At 47.6% G+C, this 17,119-nt stretch overlaps 1 protein-coding gene across 1 annotated transcript in view; it reads right to left on the reverse strand.

Moving 5' to 3' along the window:
* The window catches only part of NCOR2 (nuclear receptor corepressor 2), a 443,860-nt gene that overhangs the window by 287,430 nt on the left and 139,311 nt on the right, over positions 1 to 17,119 (reverse strand). The gene's annotated exons all lie outside the window — the stretch shown is intronic.

Here is a 17,119-nt window from a genome sequence, read left to right on the forward strand (position 1 = left end):
TGCTGAGTTGAACGCACCGGGTCCTACCACAGAGGAAATTCTATCTAGTGACTGGCAGTGACTGGGGCTGTATCAGATGTTGTTTCTCGTCTCATCTCCTGCGCCCACTGCACTGGGTGGAAGACACCTAACTGGCACTGAGGACTCTGGGGAGTTCTCCAAGGCCCTACTGAGAGCTCACCTCCTCCAGGAGGCCTTCCCAGACTGAGTTCCCTCTTTCCTCTCCCCCTCCTTCCCCTCTCCATCCCCCCCGCCTTGCCTCTTTCCCTTCCCCACAGCACCTGTATATATGTATACATGTTTGGACGTATTTATTACTCTATTTATTTATTTTACTTGTACATTTCTATTTACTTTATTTTGTTAATATGTTTTGTTTTGTTCTCTGTCTACCCCTTCTAGACTGTGAGCTTACTGTTGGGTAGGGACCGTCTCTATATGTTGCCAACTTGTACTTCCCAGGTGCTTAGTACAGTGCTCTGCACACAGTAAGTGCTCAATAAATATGATTGATTGATTCTCCCTGTTTTTTTTTCTATTTCTTTCTCTTCCTACAACTCTCTGTATCCACCCCACCTCCCCCAACCATTCCCCCTTATATTTGTGAACTACTGACTCCACACCCCAAAACCCCATTGCTGTACCATTCCAAGCTCCAGAAAACAGTCACTTTCAAAACAAAAGCATCATGGCCCAGATGATAGAGCACGGGCCTGGGAGCCAGGACCTGGGTTCTAATCCTGGCCCTGCCACTTGTCTGTTGCGTGACCTTGGGTAAGTCACTGGAGGCCTTCCCAGACTGAGCCCCTTCCTTCCTCTCCCCTTCGTCCCCCTCTCCATCCCCGCCATCTTACCTCCTTCCCTTCCCCACAGCACCTGTATATATGTACATATGTTTGTACATATTTATTACTCTATTTATTTATTTTACTTGTACATATCTATTCTATTTATTTTATTTTGTTAGTATGTTTGGTTTTGTTCTCTGTCTCCCCCTTTTAGACTGTGAGCCCACTGTTGGGTAGGGACTGTCTCTATATGTTGCCAACTTGTACTTCCCAAGCACTTAGTACAGTGCTCTGCACACAGTAAGCGCTCAATAAATATGATTGATTGATTGATTAATTTCTCGGTGCCTCAGTGACTTCATCTGTAAAATGGGGGATTAAGACTGTGAGCTCCATGTGGGACTGACTGTGTTCAACCTGAGTAGCTTGTCCCTACCCAAGCACTTAATACTGTGCCTGGCACATAGTAAGCGCTTAACAAATACCATAAAAAATAAGTGGCAAGAGAGCCCAGCTCTATCCCAATCTCCTAGTTGAATCTCTCCCTTTTTCTCTGTGCTTACTGCAAGCTCATCTTACAAAAGCTTCGTCTGTCAATTCTGTCCTCTATTTAGCAAGCACTTGGGCTGGGCTTCCCTCCCTTTCCCCCATCCTTTCCCACTATCTGGCCAATGGAGCATGAAATGAATGCGGCTTTCAGAAATACTCCCATAAAATGCACTCGTAACTTTGTGTGCTTTCGCTGGAAGTATTTACTTGCAAGTGACTCACAGCCAGTCTCCTGAAAGGCTTCCTCCTCTCTAAGGGCAGACAGAGCAGAGATTAAAAATGGGTTTTCAGAGAGGGAGGCATTGCACATACCAGAGCTGTAGCTAGGCTTCCCTAAGAATGGCTTTGGAAGGACCCTGTGTGGGAGTGAATCGATCAATCTATGATATTTACTGAGCACTTACTGTGCGCCGAGGACTGCACTAATAATAATAATAATAATAATTTTTGTATTTGTTAAGCGCTTACTATGTGCAAAGCACTGTTCTAAGCGCTGGGGAGGATACAAGGTGATCAGGTTGTCCCACGTGGGGCTCACAATCTTAATCCCCATTTTACAGATGAGGTAACTGAGGCCCAGAGAAGTTAAGTGACTTGCCCAAAGTCACACAGCTGACAAGCAGTGGAGCCAGGATTTGAACCCATGAGAGGAAAACACAACTCTGATGATAGCTCTATCACAGAAGACAGGGAGTTTACAATCTAGAGGGTGAAAATGAAATAAATTATAGATATGGAATAAATGCTGTGGGGTTGAGGGTGGGTGAGTATTGAGTGCTCAAGTGAAGAGAAACAGTGCTGCCTTAATGTAAAAAGCACGGGCTGGGAGTCAGAAGGGGCTGGGTCCTAATCCTGGCACTGCCACTTGTCTGTTGTATGACCTTGGGCAAGTCACTTAACTTCTCTGTGCCTCAGTCGCCTCATCTGTAAAATCTGGATTAAGACTGTGCGCTCCATGTGGGACAAGGACTATGTCTGAACTGATTATCTTGTATCTGCTCCAATGCTTAGTAGAGTTCCTGGCACATAGTAAGTGCTTAACAAATACCTTGGGGAAAAAAAAGCATGAAGGCAGTGGCAGAAGAAAGAGAGAGTAGGGGAAATGAGGGCTTAGGGAAATGAGAGAAGAAGGGGGAGGAGGGAGGGAGAGGAGAAATGGGCAAAGGAAAAAGGTTCTCCAGAGCCCAATCCGCATAGTCTTCAAGACAAAGCTCTACCCTGGATAGCAGCAGCCTCTAGAGCAGAACCGTTATTCTCTCTTCAAATGTCCTGTGGGGAATTTCCATCATGGAGGCTCACATACAAACTGGGTTGCGGATGGGGATGTTGCGGGAGGAGACTTCACTCCATTAACCCTTGCCAGATGTTGGGCTTTCTGAAGAAAACAGTGAAAGTGGATGATACTCTGCCAGGAAACGTTCACAATCATGAGTGACTCTATCCTGCACTTTGCTTTTCAAGTCCTCAAAGCACTTTCACTATTGCTTCCCCTCTTCTCCTTCGAGAACCCTGACAGAAAATGCAGGATATGTATAATTATTCCCAGTTTACACCTAGGGAAGCTGAGGTCCAGAGAGGTTCAGTGACTTGCCCAAGGTCATGTGGCAAATCAGGACAGAGTCCAGATCTCTGCCCTTTCCAGCTCAGGTTCCCTCCTGTGCCCATGTCTTTACTGCCAGCCTCACCTCCTCCCTCGTTCTACTGGAGCTCCAAGCTGGCCTCAGGGTGACCAATACACCCTAGGGCCCAACTCTAGTGGAAATAGCCCAGGCTTGGGAGTCAGAGGTCATGGGTTCTAATCTCAGCTCCGCCACTTGTCAGCTGTGTGATTTTGGGCAAGTCACTTGTCTTCTCTGTGCCCCAGTTACCTCATCTGTAAAATGGGGAGGAAGACTGTGAGCCCCACGTGGGACAACCTGATCACCTTGTAAGCAGTGTAGGTAGAGAAGCAGCGTGGCTCAATGGAAAGAGCACGGGCTTTGGAGTCAGAGGCCATGGGTTCGAATCCCAGCTCCACCACAAGTCTGCTGTGTGACCTTGGGCAAGTCACTTAACTTCTCTGAGCCTCAGTGACCTCATCTGTAAAAATGGGGATTAAGACTGTGAGCCCCACGTGGGACAACTTGATCACACTGTATCCACCCCCAGCGCTTAGAACAGTGCTTTGCACATACTAAGCGCTTAACAAATGCCATCATCATTATTATTATTATTACCCCAGGACTTGGAACAGTGCTCGGCACATAGTAAGCGCTTACCAAATGCCATCATTATTATTATTATAGCCTCAACTCTTGACCTCCCTCGTCTGGACTTCATTATGTCTGTTGTCTCCAAAGGTTTCTGGTGAGTGGAGCCTCAAACCAAAGCCAATTGGCGGCAAGCCTTCAATAAGGGAGAAGCCAGTGATAGCTGGAGGGGGGCAGGGGCGAGTGGGCTGTACCCCAGCTGGACAGTTTGGCTCAAAGAGAGATCAGAAAGGGCCACGGAGCTCCCGGGGCCACTGCCGGGCTCACCAGACATCATCAGCTTGCAGGGTCGTTCCTAGGGAAGCCTGGTGGTGGACTTGCTGGGTATCGTCCTGCACCCTAAAGACCTTTGCCAGTGGGAATTGCAACACGGTCAGAGTTGACTGGCTTTCCTGCCCTGAGTCACCAATTGTACAACCAGAAATACGTCATCTTCTGCAGCTTATGGCCTGAACCCAAGGACTAAATTGATCCCCGGTCTTCTCGTGGCAGAGGCCTCCCAGGGTCCAGAGGGCTACCAGGTGGCTCTGCTCACGCCCAATGACTCTCTTCTGCCCACCAAGAAGCCCCGGAAAACCACCCACGTCACCCTGTCTTCAGGTTCTACCTGGTCTAGGCTTACAAAGACCCTTCTTTTGATTCCCCTTGCCACACCTGAAATATCTTCCTCTCTCTCGCTCCTCTTTCCCAGACAAGAGCTGCTTTCCAGATCAAATACAGCAGCAGCTCCAGGATGATCTACAGCCCAGGACCAGAAAAGATGTGAAAATTCAGAAGCTAGTAAGTTTTCCCCTCAATGCCCCTGTCTCCCCGCTCTGTAAAGAGGGGATTAAAAATGTGGACCAATCTCAGAGGATGGCAGAGGTAATGGCACATAAAATCCCCACCAAGATCAGTGTGATTGAGGATGGGCCAGCAACGATTAGACTTTAGGATGGAGCCCACGGTGAAAGCACAGAAGGATGAGGCGGAGGTGCCCCTCCTGAAGAACAGACATGGGCCCCTGGATGGAGTCCTGTTGTGTAGGGACCATCTCTATATGTTGCCGATTTGTACTTCCCAAGCGCTTAGTACAGTGCTCTGCACACAGTAAGTGCTCAATAAATATGACTGAATGAATGAAATGTGAGTTTGGCTCCTCCCTCTCCCCACCCACAGTCGGCCCCCTGCTGCCCACCCTGCCTCTGAGATCAGAACTGTGGGAGGAAGGAGGCCCCATTCTGGACCCAGTTTATGGGGATGGTCCTGATTCAGGCTGGGGTCACCCCATTCCCCTTCCCGTTGCCCAGAGGAAGCAGGGACCCTTGGGCAGTCAGAAAGGTTGAAGTGGGGCTCCCTGCTAGCAAGGAGAGAGAAAGACAGAGAGACAGACAGAGAGAGGCACAACTATCAGTGAATGGGGCTTAGGAACTGAAACATCTGGGAGATTAATTCTGGCATTTGGGACCTTCAGTCTTCTGACTGAAAAAGCAGGAGGATTAGTCGTTCTGGTTGACAATGCTCAACCATTCTCCACTTGACCCAATGGACAAGGAGCAGAATTTGCTGAGCAAAATATGCTAACACCCATTTGTGTTTGGGTGAGGGGAGATGGGCGGTCAGGGAGCAGGGAAGGAGGACAGAGTGATGGGGGAAGGATGTGATGGAAGCAGAGAGGGGAAAGGGATGAAGCAGCATGAGGGTGGGGGGAACAAAGGAGGGAGGAGATGGCATACCTGGAAAAACACCAGCAACCACTCAAATCATCTTGGCTGCCCCCTTGACAAAGAACGGCAAAGCCCTTGGGTGTGTTATTGGACAGGGAGGGGACTCTCCAACTACTTGCCTTAGGTTAGGGCTTTCTGTGGCCTTGAAAAAGGGTTCCATCCTTCAGAGCCACTCTGTTCCAGGGGCTCTGACCCAGCCTCCACTGTTTCTGGTCCTATCATGGGGCTACTATTCCCCTAAAGACTTGGTTCAAACGTCCACCTTCTCAAAATCCATTATCAGCTCCTGCTGCCCATAACAGTGCTCTCTCCAACCTCCTCTGGCCTAAGGTCATCTTCCTCCATCACACAGATAGATGGACCTAGGACAACTTTCTTTCTCCTTCCCCTCCCTCCCAAACCCCATGGGACAGCACTCTCTATGTGCATCATGAATGAATTCTACCTCAATTTGCTCTCACCCACCCCTTGCTAAAAGTTGATTGAAAGGGTGCAGGATGGCCACCCCCAGTTTTCACCGCCCTCTCCTCTCCTCATGAATATCTGTTCTAGGTGCCCCTCAATTACAGGATTATCCATTATTGTGCGAAAGGAGAGCAGGGAGGGTGTGGGGAGCCTGAAGGACCAGTAATAACATGCTCAAAAACCTGGAGCTACCGGGACAGCTGTTCAATTTGTAAATTATTTTATGTCTGAGTCTCCCCACCCCCCTTCCCCACTTAGACTGTAAACTCCTTGAGGGCAGGTATCGCAACTTCCTTTGCATCCTCCCCAGGGCTTAGTTCAGTGCTCTGCTCACAACAAGTGCTCAATGACTACTTCTAAGACATTGTTAAACTTTATAATACTTATGGTATGTGTTCAGCGCTTACTGTGTGACAAGCCCTGTACTAAGTGCTGCAGTTTTTAAAAAAAAGATATTCAGGTCAGTCATAGTCCCTGACCTACATGGGGCTGCCAGCCAAAATAAGAGGGACAACAGGTATTTCACCCCCATTATATAAATGAGGAAACTGAGGCCCAGAGAAGTTAAGCAACTTGCCCAAAGTCACACAGGAGGCAAGTGGTGGAGTCGACATTAACATCCCAATCAATCAATGGCATTTACTGAGCATTTAACTATGTGCGGAGCACTGTACTAGGCACTTGGAAGAGTACAATACATTAGAGTTGGTAGACATTTTTTCTGTCCACAGAAAGCTTACAAACTAGAGGGGAAACACACATTGAAATGAATTCCAGATAAGGAAAATGACAGGGAATAAAGATATGTACAGAAGTGCTGACCCCTGACTCTCAGGCCTGTGTTCTTTCCATTACGCCACGCTACTTTTTACTCTAAGAACTGTTTCTCCTTGGACAGAGGTATACATCATGAGAAGCAGAATGGCCTGATGGAGAGAGCATGGGCCTGGGAACCAGAGGACCTGAGTTCTAATCCCAGCTCCACCACTTGTCTGCTCTGTGACCTTGGGCAAGTCACTTAACTTCTCTGGGCCTCAGTTTCCTCATCTATATAATGGGGGTGAAATTTCTGTTGTCCCTTCTACTTGGACTGGGAGCCCTGTGTGGGTCATCTACAATTTGGAAATTCAACACCTATTCTCCCCACCTATTCTGACTGTGATTCCCATGTGGGACCTGATTATCTTATATCAACTACAGTGCTTGACACATAGTAAGCACTTAAATACAATTATTATGAAACATTATTATGAGAACTTGGGGCTGGGGAGGGAGGGAGAGCACTCTGCACACAGTAAGCGCTCAATAAATATGATTGAATTAATGAATGAATTTATAAGGCAGTTAAATAATGTACTTGATCACCTCCACTTATAAGTCAGAAATGACTGGAAAGGTTCTTTTGTTCATAATAATAATTATGGTATTTGTTAAGCACTTACTATATACCAGGCACTGTGCTAAGCGCTATGGTGGATACAAGCAAATCCCTGTCCCACAGTCTTGACCCCCATTTTACAGATGAGGTAACTGAAGCCCAGAGAAGTGAAGGGACATGCCCAAGGTCACACAGCAGACAAGTTCATGAGCTTAGTTCCATAAATGGCTCAGTGGAAAGAGCCCGGGCTTTGGAGACACAGGTCATGGGTTCAAATCCCGGCTCTGCCAACTGTCAGCTGTGTGACTTTGGGCAAGTTACTTGAATTCTCTGGGCCTCAGTCACCTCATCTGTAAAATGGGGATTAAACCTGGGAGCCCCACGTGGGACAACCTGATCACCTTGTAACCTCCCCAGCGCTTAGAACAGTGCTTTGCACATAGTAAGCGCTTAACAAATACCATTATTATTATTATAAATACCACTGATTGATGGAGGAGCTGGGCAAGATGAGATTGGGATGACTGTCACGGACATACACTGTGCTGCCGCCCTGGCAGTCGTTAACTTCGCTGGCCTGCCTTCATTTTGGCTTTCCCCACTTGGCCCCGTCAGCAGAGTGACCTGAGGTCTCCCTGCCCCATGCTGTCCCTGGCAAAATCCAGCCTGACCAACGATGCCTGAGCACCAGAACCATTAAGGGAAATAAAGAGATAGGTTCATCTGCCCTGGGTACTGAGTGGGCACCCGTGAGATTTTCTTGGTCAGAGAAGGGAGCTGCGTTATGAAGGTCACTGCTGGAAGTACCTTCTCGATGTGATCAGACCCTGCCAGCCCAGACAGGTGGCTGCTCTCCTTACTTTCAAGAACCTCCCCAAAAGGCAGACCTTGAAAAAAATCCTGTGTCAGCAAGGTCTTTCTGATTCTAAGCTAAATCATTTCTGCTGCAATTCAAGCTCACTTTCTTTTAGTCAGTCTATTATCTCAGGTGAAACAAGGCAGCTCTGGTGGTCACTATCTATCTGCACAATGCCCCTATGTGTTCTTCAAGTCAGGTGAAGAAGAGGAACATTGAATTTATCCAGCGGTAAATCCTTCCTTTGCTCTGCAGCTTTGCTGCTTTTTGCTGTGTGCCCGTGCCATACTAGACATGTGTGACTACCACAGGCAGACCCCAGACTACTTTAGAGACAACTGGTTCCTAAAAACTGCATTTTAATTCAAAATACTGTCAGAAGCAATCATCTTATAAGAACAGTGTAATTCATGGGGCTTGGTTGCTGAACCAAAGATGGAAACTCTATTTTTATGAAGAATTCAATCAATTACAGATGTGTGATATTGCCTGGTTGGCTCTACCACCGGTTTGCTGTGTGACCTTGGGCGAGTCATTAACTTCTCTGTATCTCAAACTCTTTCTTTGAAAATGGGGATTCAATACTTGTTCTCCAGTTCACATAGGCTGTGAGACAGGGACTGTGTCCAACGTGATTCTCTTGCATCTACTTCAAAGCTTCATATAGTGAGTGGCATAGAGAAAGCACTGAACAAATACAGAAGCATCTTCTAGACTGTGAACCCGTTCTTGGGCAGGGATTGTCTCTGTTGCTAAATTGTACTTTCCAAGCGCTTAGTACAGTGCTCTGCAAACAATAAGCGCTCAATAAATTGAATGAATGAAAGAAGCAGCATAAAACTAGTGGATAGAGCATGGGCGGGAGTCAGAAGGACCTGGATTCTAATCCCAGCTCTGCTATTTATCTGCTGTATGACCTTGGGCGAGCCACTTCGCTTCTCTGTGCCTCAATTTCCTCATCTGTAAAATGAGGGTTAAGACTGTGAGCCCTATGTGGGACAGGGACTGTATCCAACCTGATTAGCTTGTATCTACCCCAGCACTTAGTACAGTGCCTGGTACATAGTAAGTGCTTACCAAACACCATTAAAATAAAATACTACAATTATAATTATTTATGTGGAGTCAGAGACATTCCACAATAGGGAGCCTAACTTTTGGTTCATGTGTTGACTTATTTTTTTTAGGTTAATACTTCCTGGTTACTCCACCTGACCATTAGGTCAATGACACTCTCTTCCCCAAGTGCTTTGCACATAGTAAGTGATTAATAAATGCCATTATTATTACTATTATTATTACCTTCCTTAAACTTCCCTTTTTATCCCCCAACTGCAGCTTTTGAAATTACTTCAACCTGATCACCTTGTAACCTCCCCAGTGCTTAGAACAGTGCTTTGCACATAGTAAGCGCTTAATAAATGCCATTATTATTATTACTAAATATCACACTGGGGAAACGGTGGTAAAAAATGGGTATTGGGATAGGAGGGTGAAAACAGAGAGACAGGCACTTACCGAATCTGAGTTCAGACTCCTGGGGCAGGAGAGGAAGAGTCTCTTGGCCACACAGCTCCTCTGAGACAGAGAAGAAGCAGTGTGGCCTAGTGGAAAGAGCACAGGGAGCCTGGGAGTCAGAGGACTTGGGTTTTTATCTCGGCTCTGCCACCTGGTTGCTGTGTGACCTCGGGCATGTTGCTTAATTTCTCTTTGCCTACATTTCGTCATCTGTAAAATGGGGATAAAATCCTATTCCCTCCTAATTTACTGTGGGACAGGGACTGGGTCCACTCTGATGATCTTGTATCTACCCCAGTGCTTAGTTCAGTGCTTGGCACATAGCCAACACTTAACAATTATTATTAATACAGGGGCTAGGCTAGGACCAGGTGGTCACATGACCGCCCCTCCTGATAGCCTTGGCTCCCTCACCCTGGGACAAGTGCCTCCCAGCCAAGTGCGGTTGGAAGCCCTCCAGTAAGTCCAGAAGCATTTACTGGATGCCAATCAGTTGCTTTATTTAAAATGATAATTGTTAAACGCTTACTATACCACTTATGCTATTCCACTTTGACCACTGTATCAGCCTCCTTGCTAACCTCCCTGCCTCCTGTCTCTCCTGACTCCCGTCCATACCTGTCTCTGCTGCCCAGATCATTTTTTCTAGAAAAACGATCCGGCCATGTTTCCCCATTCCTCAAGAACCTCCAGTTGTTGCCCATCCACCTCCACATCAAACAGAAACTCCTCACCATAGGCTTTAAAGCAGTCAATCACCTTGCCTCCTCTTATTTCACCTCATTACTTTGCTGCCACAACCCAGCCCAGACACTTCACTCCTCTAATGCTAACCAACTCAAGGTACATCATTCTCACCGATCTCACTGTCGACCTCTCACCCAAGTCCTGCCTCTGGGCTGGAAAGCCCTCCTTCATATCCGACAGACATTTACTCTCCCCACCTTCAAAGCCTTATTGACCTTATTGGCCTGCTTGCCAAATCCAACGGCTCATACTCTGTCCTAATCCTCCTCGACCTCTCAGCTGCCTTTGACACTGTGGACCACCCCCTTCTCCTCAACACGTTATCTGACCTTGGCTTCACAGACTCCGTCCTCTCCTGGTTCTCCTCTTATCTCTCCGGTCGTTCTTTCTCAGTCTCTTTTGCAGGCTCCTCCTCCCCCTCCCATCCTCTTACTGTGGGGGTTCCCCAAGGTTCAGTGCTTGGTCCCCTTCTTTTCTCAATATACACTCACTCCCTTGGTGACCTCATTCGCTCCCATGGCTTCAACTATCATCTCTACGCTGATGACACCCAGATCTACATCTCTGCCCCTGCTCTCTCCCCCTCCCTCCAGGCTCGCATCTCCTCCTGCCTTCAGGACATCTCCATCTGGATGTCCGCCCGCCACCAAAAGCTCAACATGTCGAAGATTGAGCTCCTTGTCTTCCCTCCCAAACCTTGTCCTCTCCCTGACTACCATCCTTCCCGTCTCACAAGCCCGCAACCTTGGTGTCATCCTCGACTCCGCTCTCTCATTCACCCCTCACATCCAAGCCGTCACCAAAACCTGCCGGTCTCAGCTCCGCAACATTGCCAAGATCCGCCCTTTCCTCTCCATCCAAACCGCTACCCTGCTCATTCAAGCTCTCATCCTATCCCGTCTGGACTACTGCACCAGCCTTCTCTCTGATCTCCCATCCTCGTGTCCCTCTCCACTTCAATCCATACTTCATGCTGCTGCCCGGATTATCTTTGTCCAGAAACGCTCTGGACATATTACTCCCCTCCTCAAAAACCTCCAATGGCTACCGATCAATCTGCGCATCAAGCAGAAACTCCTCACCCTGGGCTTCAAGGCTCTCCATCACCTCGCCCCCTCCTACCTCACCTCCCTTCTCTCCTTCTACTGCCCAGCCCGCACCCTCCGCTCCTCCACCACTAATCTCCTCACTGTACCTCGCTCTCGCCTGTCCCGCCATCGACCCCCGGCCCACGTCCTCCCCCGGGCCTGGAATGCCCTCCCTCTGCCCATCCGCCAAGCTAGCTCTCTTCCTCCCTTCAAGGCCCTGCTGAGAGCTCACCTCCTCCAGGAGGCCTTCCCAGACTGAGCCCCTTCTTTCCTCTCCCCCTCGTCCCCCTCTCCATCCCCCCGTCTTACCTCCTTCCCTTCCCCACAGCACCTGTATATATGTATATATGGTTGTACATATTTATTACTCTATTTATTTATTTATTTATTTATTTTACTTGTACATTTCTATCCTACTTATTTTATTTTGTTGGTATGTTTGGTTCTGTTCTCTGTCTCCCCCTTTTAGACTGTGAGCCCACTGTTGGGTAGGGACTGTCTCTATGTGATGCCAATTTGTACTTCCCAAGCGCTTAGTACAGTGCTCTGCACATAGTAAGCGCTCAATAAATACGATTGATTGATTGATTGATTGATTATTGAAGGCACATCTCCTCCAAGACCGTCCCTAACCCTTCATTTCCTTTTCTCCCACTCCCTTGGGAATTCCCCTGACTTTCTTCCTTTATTCACCCCCACCCCCACCCCCAGCACTTACATACGCAGCCATAATTTATTTATATTAATGTCTGTCTATCCATCTGGTCTTTTCTGCACACAGTAAGCGCTCAATAAATATGATTGAATGAATGAATGAATGCGGGCAGGGAATGTTTCTATTATACGGTTGTATTCTATTCTCCCAAGTGCTTTGTATAGAGTTCTGCACACAGTAAGCACTCAATAAATACAACTGATTGATTATACTCTCCCAAGCGCTTGGTACAGTGCTCTACACGCAGGAGGCACTCAATCAATACTACTGACCAATAAGTTCCGAGAGCAGACGATGGGTTTTGATCACCATTGAACTTTCTGGTGCTTAGAAGGGTGGTAAGAGAAGCAGCATGGCTCAGTAGAAAGAGCACGGGCTTTGGAGTCAGAGGTCATGGGTTCAAATCCCGACCGCCAATTCATTTAATCGTATTTATTGAGCACTTACTGTGTGCAGAGCACTGTACTAAGCACTTGGGAAGTACTAGTTGGCAACATATAGAGACGGTCCCTAGCCAACAGCGGGCTCACAGTCTAGAAGGGGGAGACAGACAACAAAACAAAACATAGACAACAAAACAGCCAATTGTCAGCTGTGTGACTTTGGGCAAGCCATTTAACTTCTCTGTGCCTCAGTTACCTCATCTGTAAAATGGGGATTAAGACTGTGAGCCCCCTGTGGGACAACCTGATTCATTCAATCGTATTTATTGAGCACTTACTGTATGCAGAGCACCTGATCACCTTGTAACCTTAACAGTGCTTTGCACATAGTAAGTGCTTAATAAATGTCATTATTATTATTACTATTATGTGGTGGGGCCTCAACACCACATCCTGCCTGTTTTTCTGCCTGCCCAGCTGGGGTGGATTAAATGGGAACACTGAGGGACTCTCAAGCACTTGGTTCAAACTGGGCAAAATCTTAGAGGAGTGAAAAGGACGAAACACAAGGCAGAAGTTGGGGGAAGCTACGTGGGGGTCTGAATTTCTGCCCAGACACTCTGCTAAGAGAAAGGTTCTTCCTTAAAATGTTAAACAGCAAACATCAAAGGCCAGCCAGGGTGGGGGAACCCAGGGCAGGGATCCAGGAACCCGTGTGGGGGCAGAGACGGGAACAGAAGTTGTTGCTCCCCTGGCAACTCCCACCTTCAGGTCAGGGCAACCAGTTCATATGTAAATGACTTCTGCAGAATTCAGAACACATCAGACAGCACTTCCTCTTCCTTTCCCTTTGCGGGCTGATCCATGCCACAGTTGTGCCCTCTATGGGGGAACAGATAATAATAATAATAATTATAATGGCATTTATTAAGCACTTACTATGTGCAAAGCATTGTTCTAAGCGCTGGGGAGGTTACAAGGTGATCAGGTTGTCCCATGGGGGGCTCACAGTCTTTAATCCCCATTTTACAGATGAGGTAACTGAGGCTCAAAGAAGTTAAGTGACTTGCCCAAAGTCACACAGCTGACAATTGGCAAAGCCAGGACTTGAACCCGTGACCTCTGACTCCAAAGCCAGTGCTCTTTCCAATGAGCCACGGTGCTTCTCTAACAGATCCAGCAGGTCTTCTGCCAAAAGGGTTGGGACTGAGATACACCACCTCACCAGCCTTGGGGTTGAGGAATTAGTTAAGCACCTACAGAGATAGCACTGTACTATTATTATTATTAATAATAATAATAATAATGGTGGTATTTGTTAAGTGCTTACTAAGTGCCAAGCACTGTTCTAAGCACTAGCGTAGCTACAATGTTAGCAGGTTGGACACAGTCCCTGTCCCACATGGAGCTCACAGTCTAGGTAGGGCAGAGTAGTAGCATGGCTCAGTGGAAAGAACATAGGCTTGGGGTCAGAGGTCATGGGTTCAAATCCTGAATCTGCCACTTACCAGCTGTGTGACTTTGGGTAAGTCACTTAACTTCTCTGCTTATCTCATCTGTCAAATGGGGATTAAGACTGTGAGCCCCATGTGGGACAACCTGATCACCTTTTATCCTCCCTAGAGCTTAGAACAGTGCTGTGCACATAGTAAACGCTTAACAAATACCATTAGTAGTAGTAGTAGTAGTATTCAATCTCCATTTTGCCAGTGAGGGAACTAAGGCACAGAGAAGTTAAGTGACACAGCAGCCAAGTGGCACAGCCAGAATTATAACCCAGGTCCTGATTCCAAGGCCTCCTGTGCTCTTTCCACTACGTAATGCCGCTTTTCTAGTGCTAGTGCTAAGTTCTTGGCAGAACACAAACACAAGTTGTGGAGGTCCTTCTGCCTATTGAACGCACCCCCAACTCAAACACATCCCTTAAGAATTCTCTCTCTCCCTATCCCCCCAACCCTGTGTGGTCATCCCCTTCCTTGCTGCCTCCAGGAGTAGCAGGTGAAAGCTCCCACCCAACAGCAGAGCCCTGGGACCCCTGAGAGAGTCCAATCTTTCTCATCCTCTCATCTGAGAGCACGGCTCATCCGGGAGGCGGCCGGGTACCCAGCTGCAGGGTCGCCCGCTGACTTTGGAAAAAGGCTTGGCTGAAGCAGGAATGCACCACTCTGAATTCATGTGGGATAAATGGGGACTGTTACCTACTCAAAAAAGACCAACTGGAGATGGCTTTTTGAGGTTGTTACCAGGGAACGGCAAAAAGAACTGCACCCGAGAGAGAGAGAGAGAGAGAGAGAGAGAGAGAGAGAGAGAGACAGAGAGAGAGACAGAGAGAGAGAGAGAGAGAGAGAGAGAGACACACACACACACACACACACTGAGGCGCATGAGCACACACTAACGGGAAGCATTCTCAGTGAGAGGAGGGCAAGGCAATGAGAAGCCACACCTGTCACCAGCTAGGCATTTCATTCAATCATATTTATTGAGTGCTTACTGTGTGCACAGCACTGTACTAAGCACTTGCGAAGTCCAAGTTGGCAACATACAGAGACGGTCCCTACCCAACAGCGGGCTCACAGTCTAGAAGGGGGATCCCATACGAATATATTAGCTTCTAGTGCGTATGTCTAGAGGATACTGCTTGGCTACAGATATTTTGAGGGATTAATACTGTGAGCCCCATGTGGGACATGGACTATGTTCAATCTGATTAGACTCTATTTATTTATTTATTTTACTTGTACCTATCTATTCTATTTATTTTATTTTGTTAGTATGCTAGGTTTTGTTCTCTGTCTCCCCCTTCTAGACTGTGTCTCCCCCTTCTAGACTGTGAGCCCACTGTTGGGTAGAGACTGTCTCTATATGTTGCCAGCTTGTACTTCCCAAGCGCTTAGTACAGTGCTCCGCACACAGTAAGCGCTCAATAAATACAATTGATTGATCGATTGAATCAAGGAACTGCAATTTTCTGATGAAGATATATCTAAAGCTCACTGAGATACTTTCTGAGTATAATCTTTGACAAATCCAATTACTGCTGAAAGTTCATGACCACCTAATGAGGCACCCCTAGACTGACGATAGAAAAAACCTTCTCGTCTAACAGAAGAGGTGGCCTCACTACAGCTTCTAGATTGTTCACAGGTCAGCTTTTTGCCTTTTGTGAATTCAGGTCTGTGCCTAACACATCACACGCACTTAATGTTAGACAATAACAATTCCAGAAGAGATGCAGAAAAAGAAGCTTGCATTGAAACTTAAACACTCTTTGAGAATAATAATAACAATAACAGTGGTACCTGTTAAACACTTATGTGCCAAGAACTGTACTAAGTGCTGGGGTAGATAGAGAAGCAGCGTGGCTCAGTGGAAAGAGCACGGGCTTTGGAGTCAGAGGTCATGGGTTCAAATCTCAGCTCTGCCACTTTTTTTTTTTTAATAGCATTTCCCTGGAGGGGGGCCATGGTCCTGTGATGGCACAGAAGAGGAGCCGAAAGACCAGGTCCCAGTAAGCACAGGCAGGTACCCAGGAGGAACCAGATTGGGTCTCAAGCAGCAGATGTGTGTGGGGCAGCGGAGATGGGTTGAGGTGTCTGGGGAGAGCTGTGCATGCAGCGGGGACAGACCGGGGACAGACCACTGCCTTGTGACTTGGCACCCTCCCCCCAAGCACAGCTGCCCTGCCCTACCAGGGGCCATAGACACACCCTGGATCTCCAGCCAAGTGGTTAACTGCACCCCTACTCCCACTAACCTTCCCCCATTCTCCCTCAGAGGGGCTACTCTCCTCTCCTCTGAGAGCACTCCATGGCACCAAAGGACTTAGCTCTGCTCAGAAACAGAATTACACTTGGGGAGGTGACACAGAAAGGGGTGACAACTCCTTCAGGGCAGGGCTTTCCTAGACACAGAAATAGGGGTTCCTTGACATTTGTCATCATAGCAGTTGGGCTTTCACTCATTCATTCAATCATATTTATTGAGCACTTATGTGGAGAAGCAGCATGGCTCAGTGGAAAGAGCACGGGCTTTGGAGTCAGAGGTCATGGGTTCGAATCCCGGCTCCGCCACATGTCTGCTGTGTGACCTTGGGCAAGTCACTTAACTTCTCTGAGCTTCAGTTACCTCATATGTAAAATGGGAATTGACTGTAAGCCCCACGTGGGACAACCTGATCATGTTATATCCCCCCAGCGCTTAGAACAGTGCTTTGCAAAGTAAGCGCTTAACAAATACCATCATTATTATTATTATGTGCAGCACACTGTACTAAGCACTTGGGAGAATACGACAGCAGACACATTCCCTCTCCACAATGAGATTACAGTCTACAAGGGGGGAGACAAACATTAATATAAATAAATTACAGATATATTCACGAGTGCTGTGGGGCTGGGAGTGGGGAAAAACAAAGGGAGCAAGTCAGGGCAATGGAGGGAGTGGGAGAAGAGAAAAGGGGTTGGGGATGCTTAGTTAGGGAAGGCCCTGTGGAGGAGATGTGCCTTCAGTAAGGCTTTGAAGGTGGAGGGAGTAACTGTCTGTCGGATTTGAAGAGGGAAGGTGTTTCAGGACAGAGGCAGGACATGGGTGAGGGGTTGGCAGTGAGCTAGGTGAGATCGAGGTACAGTGAGAAGATTAGCATTAGAGGAGTGAAGTGTAAAGGCTGGGTTGTAG

The sequence above is a fragment of the Tachyglossus aculeatus genome, chromosome 21, assembly GCF_015852505.1.
Source record: "Tachyglossus aculeatus isolate mTacAcu1 chromosome 21, mTacAcu1.pri, whole genome shotgun sequence".
Taxonomy (NCBI): Eukaryota; Metazoa; Chordata; class Mammalia; order Monotremata; family Tachyglossidae; genus Tachyglossus; species Tachyglossus aculeatus.